This window comes from Dama dama, chromosome 18 (assembly GCF_033118175.1).
Source record: "Dama dama isolate Ldn47 chromosome 18, ASM3311817v1, whole genome shotgun sequence".
Taxonomy (NCBI): domain Eukaryota; kingdom Metazoa; phylum Chordata; class Mammalia; order Artiodactyla; family Cervidae; genus Dama; species Dama dama.
In genome coordinates this window covers 59,767,162-59,779,403 of record NC_083698.1, presented here as the reverse complement: position 1 = coordinate 59,779,403, position 12,242 = coordinate 59,767,162, and positions in this window count along the sequence as shown.

Below are 12,242 nucleotides of genomic sequence, written 5' to 3'. Positions count from 1 at the left end.
AAGGTTGCAAAGAGTCAGATATGAGTGAGTGAGTGAACTGAACTAAACTGAATGCAGAGTACATATGTGAAATTCCAGGCTGGACAAATCACAAGCTGTAATCAGGATTGCCAAAAGAAATATCAACAACTTTAGATATGCAAATTATACCACCCTAATGACTGAAAGTGAAGAGGAACTAAAGAAACTCTTGATGAAGGTGAAATAGGAGAGTAAAAAAGCTGGCTTAGAACTCAACATTCAAAAAACTGGTCCCATCACTTCATGGTAAATAGATGGGGAAGAATATGGAAACAGTGGCATATTTTATTTTCTTGGGCTTCAAAAATCACTCTGGACAGTGACTGAAGCCATGAAATTAAAGGTGCTTGTTCCTTGGGAGGAAAGCTATGACAAAAGTAGACAGCATATTAAAAAGCAGAGATATCACTTTGCCAACAAATGTCCACATAGTCAAAGCTATGGTTTTTCTAGTAGTCATGTACAGATGTGAAAGTTGGACCATAAAGAAAGCTGTGCTGTGTTGTGCTTAACCGCTTAGTCATGTCTGACTGTTTGAGACCTCATGGACTGTAGCCCATCAGGATCCTCTGTCCATAGGCATTCTCCAGACAAGTGTACTGGAGTGGGTTGTCACGCCGTCCTCCAGGGGATCTTCCCAACCCAGGTTTCCCACATGGCAGGCATATTCTTTACCATCTGAGAGACAAAGAATTGATGCTTTTGAACTGTGGTGCTGGAGAAGACTCTTGAGAGTCCCTTGGACAGCAAGGAGATCAAACTAGTCAATCCTAAAGGATATCAACTCTGAAAATTCACTGTAAGGACTGAGGCTGAAGTTGAACACCGATAATTTGGCCATTTGATGCAGAGAGCTGACTCACTGGAAAAGATCCCAAAGCTGAAAAGATTGACAGTAAGAGAAGGGGGTGACAGAAGATGGTTGCATGGCATCATCAATGGATGCCATGATGTATGGTTGCATGCATCATCATGCATCCAACTCAATGGACATGAGTTTGAGCAAACTCCAGAGGACAGTGAAACCTGGTGTGCTGCAGTTCATGGCATTGCAAAGAGTTGGACATGACCTAGCAACTGAACAAAAACATAGTTGATTCACTTGGTTGTCCAGCAGAAATTAACACAACCTTGTAAAGCAAAAATACTCTACTTTAAAAAAAGAGAGAATTTGAGCTGGACTGAGGTGCTGGCAGTCTGGATTGAGCACAGGGGTTTTCCTACCTACAACTGGGGAAAGGATTAGTAGCCTCCATGGGGGTCAGGGAGGTAATGAGTTTCAGAAATCAAAGTTGCTTGTCAGAAAGACATCCAGTAGGACTTCTAGGTGCTATCTGAGGAGAAAATGGGAAACAGCAATCAGTGACCAAGACAGAGAAAACTTTAGTTATATAGCCCTCCCCATCCCTGTTTTTCTAAAGAATCAGCAATAAAACCCATGCATTGGCCTTTGTAGCCCTCAGTGGGCTTGGCTGAGGCCAATTGTTCTGTGCCAGTGCCCAGTTCCACAGAGGCCTTCCAGGAATAAGCTAGGAGGTGGCAGCTCCAGAGTGAGGAGGAGGAGGTGGGGGATTCCTGGTCTCTGGGGACCATGACACAGAGGAGAGGAGAGAACTCAGTCCAGAGCCAGGCACTGTATCTCTCCTTCTAGAATGAATCCTCCAGGAAAGCTCCAGGTCTTCTCATTTTTGTATTCTCATTTCTTTCACAGATCTTGACATATACCATATGAGCTCAGATCATGAGTACAGTCAAAGAATAAAGGGATAAGTGTATGAAGGAGACAATTTTCCCCTGAAGTGATGATGTCAGTATTGTACCTTGCATGTGTTGATCCCCAATAGTTTGGCCAGAGGGGTTTGCCCAAGTTCATGCTTCCTAACCCTGTTCATGCTCACTGCTGTGTTGGCAACAGTCAGAATCAGGGCAATCACTGCATCCTGTGTGTCTGTTCCCAGAAGGAGGGGGACAGACTGAGGGCAGGAGTCCAGGAGGACCAGTAGCAGGAGCCAGTAGTCTTTGTAATCTGAGGGCCCGGTGATGGAGAGTAAATTGGAGAGGGGTGTTGGTCCCATTCAAGGCTAGTTGAACATAGCAAGCGTCTGGAACCATTCTGCAGATTCTGTCACTCTCAGACTGCCTGACCTTGGGCCAGTCCCTCATTCCTTGTCAGATGAAGCTATCTAGCCATAGCAGCAATGGCAATGCAAAGTTCATGTGCAGGACAAGATGGGAAGGTCATATGTGTTCCTAGTCACATGCCAACTCCCTTTCATTAGGAGTGGTCAGCTGGAGCACTGGCCATGGGAAATGAGGATATGGGAGTGTCAGGCTCTGAATCTACTGATTGTGTTAAGGCATCTGAGTGTCCCTGACCAGATTCAGACTGCCAGGTCCACAGTGGATTCGCAAATATCTCAAACCTCAGGCGATTCTTTTCTGAGTGAAATGACACCTTGAGTGGTGAATAAATCAGTTCCACTTTCCTTAGTGGTGAGTGCAGAGGCAAGGAGATCTAACAATGATCAGTGTTCCATTTGGAGCTAAGATCATTTTCATGTTTGGGGAGAGAGAGCCCCAGAGGTGGATCTAAAAGGAGTGGTGCTCAGAGCTTGCCCAGGCCAGGCTGGAGCCATCAAGGCCCCCGGGCTTGAGGCAGGTGCAGTCTGGTTGGCTAGAGACAGAGTGCTTAGCCAGCCCAGCAGTCCTGAACCAGATCTCTGCCTGCTGTACCAGTCCTGCTAACAATAGTTACTCACAAGCCTTGTTGTCATCATTACTTCCAGACTGCTGAGGAGAGTGTCAGCTCTACCTTTCTTTAGGTTTTCTTTTGTTTTTCCGTGGCCCAGCAAACAGCCTTCTGGAGGAGACTAGTGAAGCATGGCTCTTGTTGCTGGCTGACCGCACAGTGGCTCTGTTTTTCCAAACCGATGGCACGGCTCGCCAAGAGTGAATTAAATGTTTCCACAGAATCATTTGCTTCACTCCTAATCAGCTCTGTAAATTATTTTCCTTCCACCAGTTTAAGATGGGCACACTGGCTCCCTTAGTCAGGCACCTCAGGCTAGGGTTTTTGGGAAAGGAAGAAATGGAAAGTCATGAGAGGCCCTTCTAGAAATCTAAGGGGGAGAATGGAAAAGCCTGGGCTGAGTGCAGGCATGGCCTTGGATCAGTAGGTAGGACAGAAAACACATGGATGCTTGTCCAGAGCTCGGGGTGATGGAGAGGCTGGGGAGCAAGGATTTCTGGGTCATTGACCGCCGGGACACAAACACAATCGCTAATGAGAGTCACAGAACCTAATGCTGTGACTTGCTCCTGCTGGAAGATTCTGACAGACTAGTCCCACTTCCCTGGCTCAGATGGGAGACTTCCTAGGGTGTCTTACTCACTGTGATCTTCCTCCAGGTGGTCCTCCAGCCTTGCCACAGTGACTTTGCCTCTCTGCCCATCGCCCCAGCTGTCCTAGGGTTAACAGTTGGGACTCTGTGCTAAATTTCTTCAGTTCACCTTAGAGCTCCTTCTCAGGACTAGGTCAGTCTCCCACTCTCCCCAGGCTTCAGCATGACTCCTTCTTTCCAGTATCAGTTGCTCCCCTCTGCCTCCAGTTGGAATATGATGAAAACGTTGCTCCCCCAGTTTTTCCCTTACTTTATTGTCCCTGAAAGCAAATTCATTTACCATATTCATCTCAACAGGTTGTTGCTATTTACTCCAGCGGATGAGAATAGCAGTCTTGGGCAAGTGATGAAGCTTTTAAATAACCAGGGCCCTTGGCCTGTAGTTTCTAATGTTTTTGTTCTGGAATAGTAGCTGTGCTCTCCCTTAGATCTTTACCCTTGAGAGGTGGACTCAATTATATAACCTGGTAGCACCTTATAATTTATCAAATAAGTGGGGATAATTTGGGGAATGAAAGGGATGCTATTAGCAACATGTCATAATAATAAGAATAAAAAAAGGAATATTATGGGCAACAGTTATATTCTTACCCTGACCTTGCCTTTAGCAGCCCACATGGAGCAAAAGTCCCTTGGTCAAGAGTTGTATCTGGGGTCATTTCTTTTGGAAGTGGTACATGGATGTGACAGCCACTATATGGCTTGAAATTCAGGAAGATCCTGGTGCAATTCTTGGACTCTTACTAAATGCATAGACTTGGACAAGTAGTTTCTTTGGTGACTAACAATTACCCTGTCTGTACAATTCTTATAATGATAACTGTCTCAAAGATGGCTTGAAAGAATAAATAACATATAAAGCATCTGATTTGGAATGCCTCAATGAATTCTAGTTTCTATTTCTTCGTCTTTTCCCTAATGAAACCCACAAAGCATGCCAACTCTGTTTCTACTTCATCTCCTTTAGAGGGAAGATGGTCTGTGCTACTCAGTATTCTATCTTAAAATGGATTCCCAACTTTGCATTCCTAACATCTTTTAATGTACCAAATAAAAGGGCTGAAATTCAATATATTAAATGGAGTGATTTTAATGTATGAGACAGAAAGAGAGATTTAGTTTATGTTCCAAATATGCATGAGCATGAGATGCATTCAGAACAAGATATTGCCATATGATAAAAATGAAAAAAATGAATCTTGTGCTGGGCGTAATTAAATGACTGAGAAGATAGCTAATGGTTTTAGGATAAAAACTTTAGCTCCAGACCACTGGTTTTAGTTCAACACTGAAAGCTATTATGCCCATTGCCAGCTGCTAGGAAAAGAGACTGACTAGAACAAAATGTAATTGCTCTGGAGAGTATGGTCTTGGACAGGAGCCTTATGCCCTTGAAGCTCCTCACACTCTCTTGGCTTCAGTTTCTCGACCTGTAAAATGGGCACAAAATTATGAACTGAATAGGATTGTGATGAGAATGAAATGTGAGGCCTCACAGTATTCAACTGTCAAACACAAACTGAAATGGGTTATAAGTTATTGTTAGTTTATTTTTATTTTTTTATGAATTGTAACTGAATCTGGAGAATCATACACTCTTGCATCTCTTCTTTTAACTTCAACTAGATTTTTCTGTAGGATTTAATGGAAATTTCTTGTTTTTAGAGCTGCTGGACCTAGATCTACAAACTAACTGATTACAAGTGAGAAGTTAAGAGGCACCTGATTAGAAATCCCCAAGACCTTCACTATCAAAATACTAGCTTTGTGGGACTTTAATAGTTGTTCCTCCAAAAAGGTATGCATGCACAAATATCTTTGGGAAATGCTTGGTAAATAAAATGAAACAGATTGCTATACAGCTTTTAAAATATTTAAATGAACCAATAAGCATCTCCAAGATAGGGCCACCTACCATCCGTTGTCTTCCAAGTGTGCTTGACCACGGTCACCATATTTTTTGTGGGATATTTTTAGAGAACCATGGTCTTTGGCATGCTTTGGCAAGCATTCATCTAATACTTTTTATGTATTTGGGAAAATGTTTGCTTTATAATATTAATCAAGAAAGCAAGCTACTAAATTTCACATACTGTAAAATCACAATTATGTTAAATTGTATATAAGAGCCTGGAAAGAAACATATAAAAATATTAACATATTATCTAAAATCAGTAATCTCAGGGGCAATAATTTAGGGATTTTTAAAATATCTATTTCACTTAATCCATAATTTTCAGTTTTTCTACAATGACCATGTATTATCTTTATAATCCAAAGATTTTACTCTTCTTTTCTTTTGGTTAAACAATATCAGGAGGGATTGTTTCTTTTCCAGCTACAGTGTTTGATCCACCCATGTGAAATATGCCTTTCATTGCATCCTTCAAAGATAGAAGAACTGTAAAAAGCCTTTAGAAGCCCTTGAGGAATTTTGTGGACAGTAAAAGTAAAGATTATAAACCAAAGAAAAATACACAAAGTTGTAAGAGCAGTAAAGAGAAAAGTGGAGACAAGGGATAGTGAGTATCTAAAGAGGAAAAATAGGAAGCCTAGCCTTTCCAGGAAAAGAAAAAGGTCAAAAACAATGGTGAATTTTTTCAAGAACTCCCATAGTAAGGAAGAAACTCATCAATAGTCCGAAACCAGATTGCTGACAGGATCATCCTAGGTCACAACCAACCTTCCTGCCTCAAGCCAGATCACCTCTGAGTCATCATGAGACTATTTACATAAGGACAATACCTGGGATCCATTCACAACAGAGCTCTTCAAATCTGTGTCAGAATCTCAAATTAATGGGGCTTGATGAGGAACAGGAGGCCTGATGAAAGTGAAAGAGGAGAGTGGAAAAGTTGGCTTAAAACTCAACATTCAGAAAACTAAGATCATGGAATCTGGTCCCATCACTTCATGGCAAATAGATAGGGAAACAGTGGAAACAGTGACAGACTTTATTTTTGGGGGCTCCAAAATCACTGCAGATGGTGACTACAGCCATGAAATTAAAAGACACTTGCTCCTTGGAAGAAAAGTTAAGACCAACCTTGACAGTTTATTAAAAAGCAGAGACATTACTTTGCCAACAAAGGTCCATCAGGTCAAAGCTATGGTTTTCCCAGTAGTCATGTATGGATGTGAATGTTGGACAATAAAGAAAGTTGAGCACTGAAGAATTGAGGCTTTTGAACTATGGTATTGTGGAAGACTCTTGAGAGTCCCTTGGACTGCAAGGAGATCCAACCAGTCCATCCTAAAGGGGATCAGTCCTAGGTGTTCATTGGAAGGACTGATGCTGAAGCCGAAACTCCAATACTTTGGCCACCTGATGAGAAGAGATGACTCATTTGAAAAGATCCTGATGCTGGGAAAGATTGAAGGCAGGAGGAGAGGGGTTCAACAGAGGATGAGGTGGTTGGATGGCATCACCGACTCAGTGGACATGAGTTTGAGTAAACTCCGGGAGTTGATGATGGACAGGGAGGCCTGGTGTGCTGCAGTTGATGAGGTTGCAAAGAGTCAGACACAACTGAGTGATTGAATTGAACAGAACTGAACTTATGAGGAACAAAGGTTGGGAAGAAGAACTCTCCGTGGATGGGGATTGAGTGAATAGCAGGAGATATGAGTAGTTTTGTTAGCCCCATGGATTCTAAACAACAGAAGTTTAATGTACTTTGAGGATCTCAGTTTAAATCTTGGCTCCACGCTTATATTTGTCTGACTTTGGAAATTTAACTGCTCTGTGCTTTAGTTTCTATAAAATGGGGATAATAGTAAGAACTGTCTCATTTAGTTGTTTTGAGGACTTAATGAGTGTTAGTTGCTCAGTAGTGTCCAACTCTGCAACCCCAAGGATGGTAGCCTGCCAGGCTCCTCTGTCTATGGGATTTCCCAGGCAAGAATACTAGAATGGGTAGTCATTCCTTTCTCCAGGGGATCCTCCCAACCCAGAGACAGCTTCCCTAGTGGCTCAGATGGTAAAGAATCTGCCTCCAATGCAGAGACCTGGGTTCAATCCCTGGATCAGGAAGATTCTCTGAAGAAGGGAATGGCTACCCATTGTATTGCAGGAAGGGAGGCCCCCTTCCAGGGCCTGAGAATGGGCTCTAGTGTAGAACTCGGAAATGAATTGTCTGAGAAGATACACATGCTGACAGAGCAAGAGACTTTATTGGGAAGGGGTGCCAGGGCAGAGAGCAGGAGGTAAGGGAACCCAGGAGAACTGCTCTGCCACGTGGCTGGCAGTCTGGGGTTTTATGGTGATGGGATTAGTTTCCAGGTTGTCTTTGGCCAATTGTTCTGACTCAGAATCCTTCCTGGTGGCACATGCATTGCCCAGCCAAGACGGATGCCCACAAGAAGGATTCTGGGAGGTGGTCGGACAGGTGCTGTTTCCTTTTGACCTTTTCTAGTCTCTTCTGGTTAGTGGTGGCTTATTAGTTTTGTATTCTTTTCTAGGACCTCCTGTCATAAAATAAATCACACAAATGGTTATGATGGCACCTGACCAGGGTGGGTGGTTTCAATCAGTGAGCTTCCCCTAACGGCTCCAGTATTCTTGCCTAGAGAATCCCATGGACAGAGGAGCCGGCAGGCTACCGTCCGTAGGTCGCAGAATCGGACACGACTGAGTGACTAACACACTCAATGAGATTACAGATATGGATATAGATATATTACTTAGCAGTGGGTGCTTTATGAATGATAGCACTAGTATTAAAAGAGGAGTGAGTAACACCTGTAAACGGTTATACAGGGCATGGCACCCACGGGTGTATTAACCTGGTTTCTGGGCTTCAGGTTACTTATATAATGAGTGGCACTGTCCACTAAGTACAGGCCATATTCATACAATATTGAATGAGGGAAGTAGTTTCTTAACTGGCACACTAGCCTCTGGGTACTAACAATGGAAGTGCAATTATCAACTGAGTTGAACTTCTAGGTATTATGTGAAGTATCTGTAATTTGGGACTTGTGTTAGGTGGATTTTGCTGCAATGCTACTGTGTAGAAAACAACCTGTTGCAGTGAAAAGGAAACAAAGAGGAATGAGTGTGTCTCTCCTTTCTTTCCTGAGAACAAAGAAGATAGAACAGCGAGCAGGCCTGATGGCTCCTAATTTTTTTACTTTAACTGTTCCTAATCTATAGTCTGAGAAAACTCAGCAGTGGCCATAGGACTGGAAGAGGTCAGTTTTCATTCCAATCCCAAAGAAAGCTCAAACTACCGCATGATTGTACTCATCTCACATGCTAGCAAAGTAATGCACAAAATTCTCCAAGCCAGGCTTCAACAGTACGTGAACTGTGAACTTCCAGATGCTCAAACTGGATTTAGAAAAGGCAGAGGAACCGGAGATCAAATTGACAACATCATCGAAAAAGTAAGAGAGTTCTAGAAAAACATCTACTTCTGTTTTATCGACTATGCCAAAGCCTTTGACTGTGTGGATCACAACAAACTGTGGAAAATTCTTCAAGAGACCACTTGACCTGCCTCCTGAGAAATCTGTATGCAGGTCAGGATGCGACAGTTAGAACTGGACATGGAACAACAAACTGGTTCCAAATTGGGAAAGTAGTACGTCAAGACTGTATATTGTCACCCTACTTATTTAACTTATATGCAGAGTACATCATGCGGAAATGCTGGGCTGGATGAAGCACAAGCTGGAATCAAGATTGCCAGGAGAAATATCAATAACCTCAGATATGCAGATGATACCACCCTTATGGCAGAAAGTGAAGGGGAACTAAAAAGCCTGTTAATGAAAGTGAAAGAGGAGAGTGGAAAAGTTGGCTTAGAACTCAACATTCAGAAAACTAAGATCATGGCATCTGGCCCCATCACTTCATGGCAAATAGATGGGGAAACAGTGACAGACTTTATTTTGGGGGGGCTCCAAAATCACTGCAGATGGTAACTATAGCCATGAAATTAAAAGACACTTGCTCCTTGGAAGAAAAGTTATGACCAGCCTTGACAGTTTATTAAAAAGCAGAGACATTACTTTGCCAACAAAGGTCCGTCTAGTCAAGGTTTTTCCAGTGGTCATGCATGGATGTGAGAGTTGGACTATAAAGAAAGCTGAGTGCCCAAGAATTGATGCTTTTGAACTATGGTGTTGTGGAAGACTCTTGAGAGTCCCTTGGACTGCAAGGAGATCCAACCAGTCTATCCTAAAGGGGATCAGTCCTAGGTGTTCATTGGAAGGACTTATGCTGAAGCTGAAACTCCAATACTTTGGCCACCTGATGAGAAGAGCTGACTCATTTGAAGAGACCCTAATGCTGGGAAAGATAGAAGGCAGGAGGAGAAGGGTTCAACAGAGGATGAGATGGTTGGATGGCTTCACTGACTCAGTGGACATGAGTTTGAGTAAACTCTGGGAGTTGATGATGGACAGGGAGGCCTGGTGTGCTGCAGTCGATGGGGTTGCAAAGAGTCGGACACGACTGAGTGACTGAACTGAACTGAATAGCAGCTAAACAACAGCCTTCTGCTTATCTTTATCACAGACCACTCCTTGTAGTTTTCTTTCTTTTTAAAGTTCAGAAAGAAGGCCATAGTACAAATAAACCAGAGACAGACATACCCAATTACCAGGCTACCTGAAGCCAGCTATGACTAATTTGAAACAAAGCAAGGAAAATGCAAGACCTTCGTTACTTTGAGACTTATCATTTACCCTAAGACCATGAGACCCAGGCTATATGAAGTCCTTCTGTTCCCTTGGGGGAAGGGAACAGTTCTTGAGGCAGTAGCCTGCTGTGTTCTTCCCCCTCGGCCAGGTGAAAATGAAAGCAATGTTTCTATTTCTTCCAAACTCTGTCTCTATTTTTTTATTCAGCTTAGGTGGGCAGAGAAAGCCAGGATTTTGACAGCAACAAACTCCCCACAGATAGCAGCAAATACTTATGTCTTACTCACAGGTTTATGAATCAGCTATGCACCTGTGGTGCTTTATTGGTCTTGGCTGGGCTTGGTTTCAGGCTGTTGCTTGGGTTCAGGTCTGGTCTTTGGAGTGTCTTATTCAGAGACTCAGCCCGAAGGCTACTTAGGTAATGCTCAGGTCATGGCGAAAGAGAAGTACATGAGCATGCATGACAACTGTAGGGAATGTGCCTCGTCTTGGAACACAGTGCACTTCTGCAATTGTTTTTTTGTTCAGAGTTTTCATCAATTGAAAACCTATTACTCTGGTAATTTTGTTCTTTTTGTCTAGTGTACAAGTATATCTATACAGGGATGTCAGCTGGAAAATTTCTCTTTAAAATATTCAACAAATAAATGATAGATGAATGAATGAATAACCCTCTATAAAAGTGACCATTGTAGAAGCCCATAGATTCTGGGCTTCCTGATGGCTAAGACAGTGAAGAATCTGCCTAAAATGTGGGAGACCCAGGTTCGATCCCAGGTTGGGAAAATCCCCTGGAGAAAGGAAAGGCAACTCACTTCAGTATTCTTGCTTGGAGAATCCATGGACAGAGGAGCCTGGCAGGCTACAGTCCATCGGATCACAGTCAGATGGGACTTACTTTACCTTCTACTTTTTTATAGATACTGACTGAAGTGGGAGGCAAAGGAATTTTGGCCAGTGCTTTTTAGACTCTTCTCCCATACATATAAGTCATTTTATCTGTGATTACTTTCTGTTTCCTGCTACCAGCTTTCAACCCTCTTCACTTACCAGTCTCTCTATCCCAGAGCTAGAGTTTAAAGCTGATCTCGCTTGGCACATTGTCATTCTACTTCAGTTTTCTTTGGGAACAGTTCTTTTTCTGGGCAATGTCATTTGCTAAATTTTACCCTTTTTACACTGAAAACACATGTCCTGCCCTAGGGAGGGAAGTTCATTCCTTGTTCCTAAAACCTGCCCCTCCTGGGTGTTCACTGTGGACCTATTTTTCTGAAGCACTATATGGATGGGTGTTCTCCTCGCCCACACTTCTCAGTTCAGGGATATGCTCAGATTACTTATTTTGGGACTATCAGATATGCATAAAATACTGCATCTCAAAACTAATGGATTCTCAAACCAGCTTATGCGAGGCATGTCTGTTTTATGCAAGCACAAAAGGTGAATTATTGAACTAACAGCTTTCTCAGGTATGGGTTCTGCGGTATGATCAATTATATATAATGTTCACTCAGGCAAAAAGAAAAAAAATGAGGTGGCTACAAGCTGGCATGCTTCAGGGCTTCTGGAGCTATTCCATGTTCAAATGTGTGCAAGTGAGCTGGCAACTTCTGTAGTCTCTTACACTCTCTCACAGTATCTGAATTGATGAGCGGCGTATCGGACTTGTCAGATACCTGTGCTCCTCCTCTCTTCTGTATTGGTGTGACTGTGGTGTTTGTCCCCTCAAAGCGCCTTTGTAAGTTTTGTCTGATTATGTACTTGGCCCGTAAGAGTAACAGTAATGATAACAACTACCATTTCATTGAGTGTGTTAGGTGCTTTGTATGATGTTGGTATTCAACTCTCCTAACAAGTCTGTGAGGGAGGTCCTGTTGTAAACCCCACTCTCCAATGGAGAAATTGGTGTCTTGGAGAGTTTGCACTGCCAGTAAGAAGTCTAGTCAGCCTGGCCCTGGAGTTTACAATATTATACACTATATTATACTGCTCTTTGGCACTTAATATATTTTAATTAAGAGGTTGAGTGAATAAATGGGTATATGAATAAATGTCAGAGTAAATAACTTCAGGCAAAATGCTCAGTCTGAACCTGAAAGGAGGGGTTTATATCTTGTTTGATTCCTAAAGGAAGAGAACAGCAGTTGTCCCTTGGCCCCTCACTATGTGCTC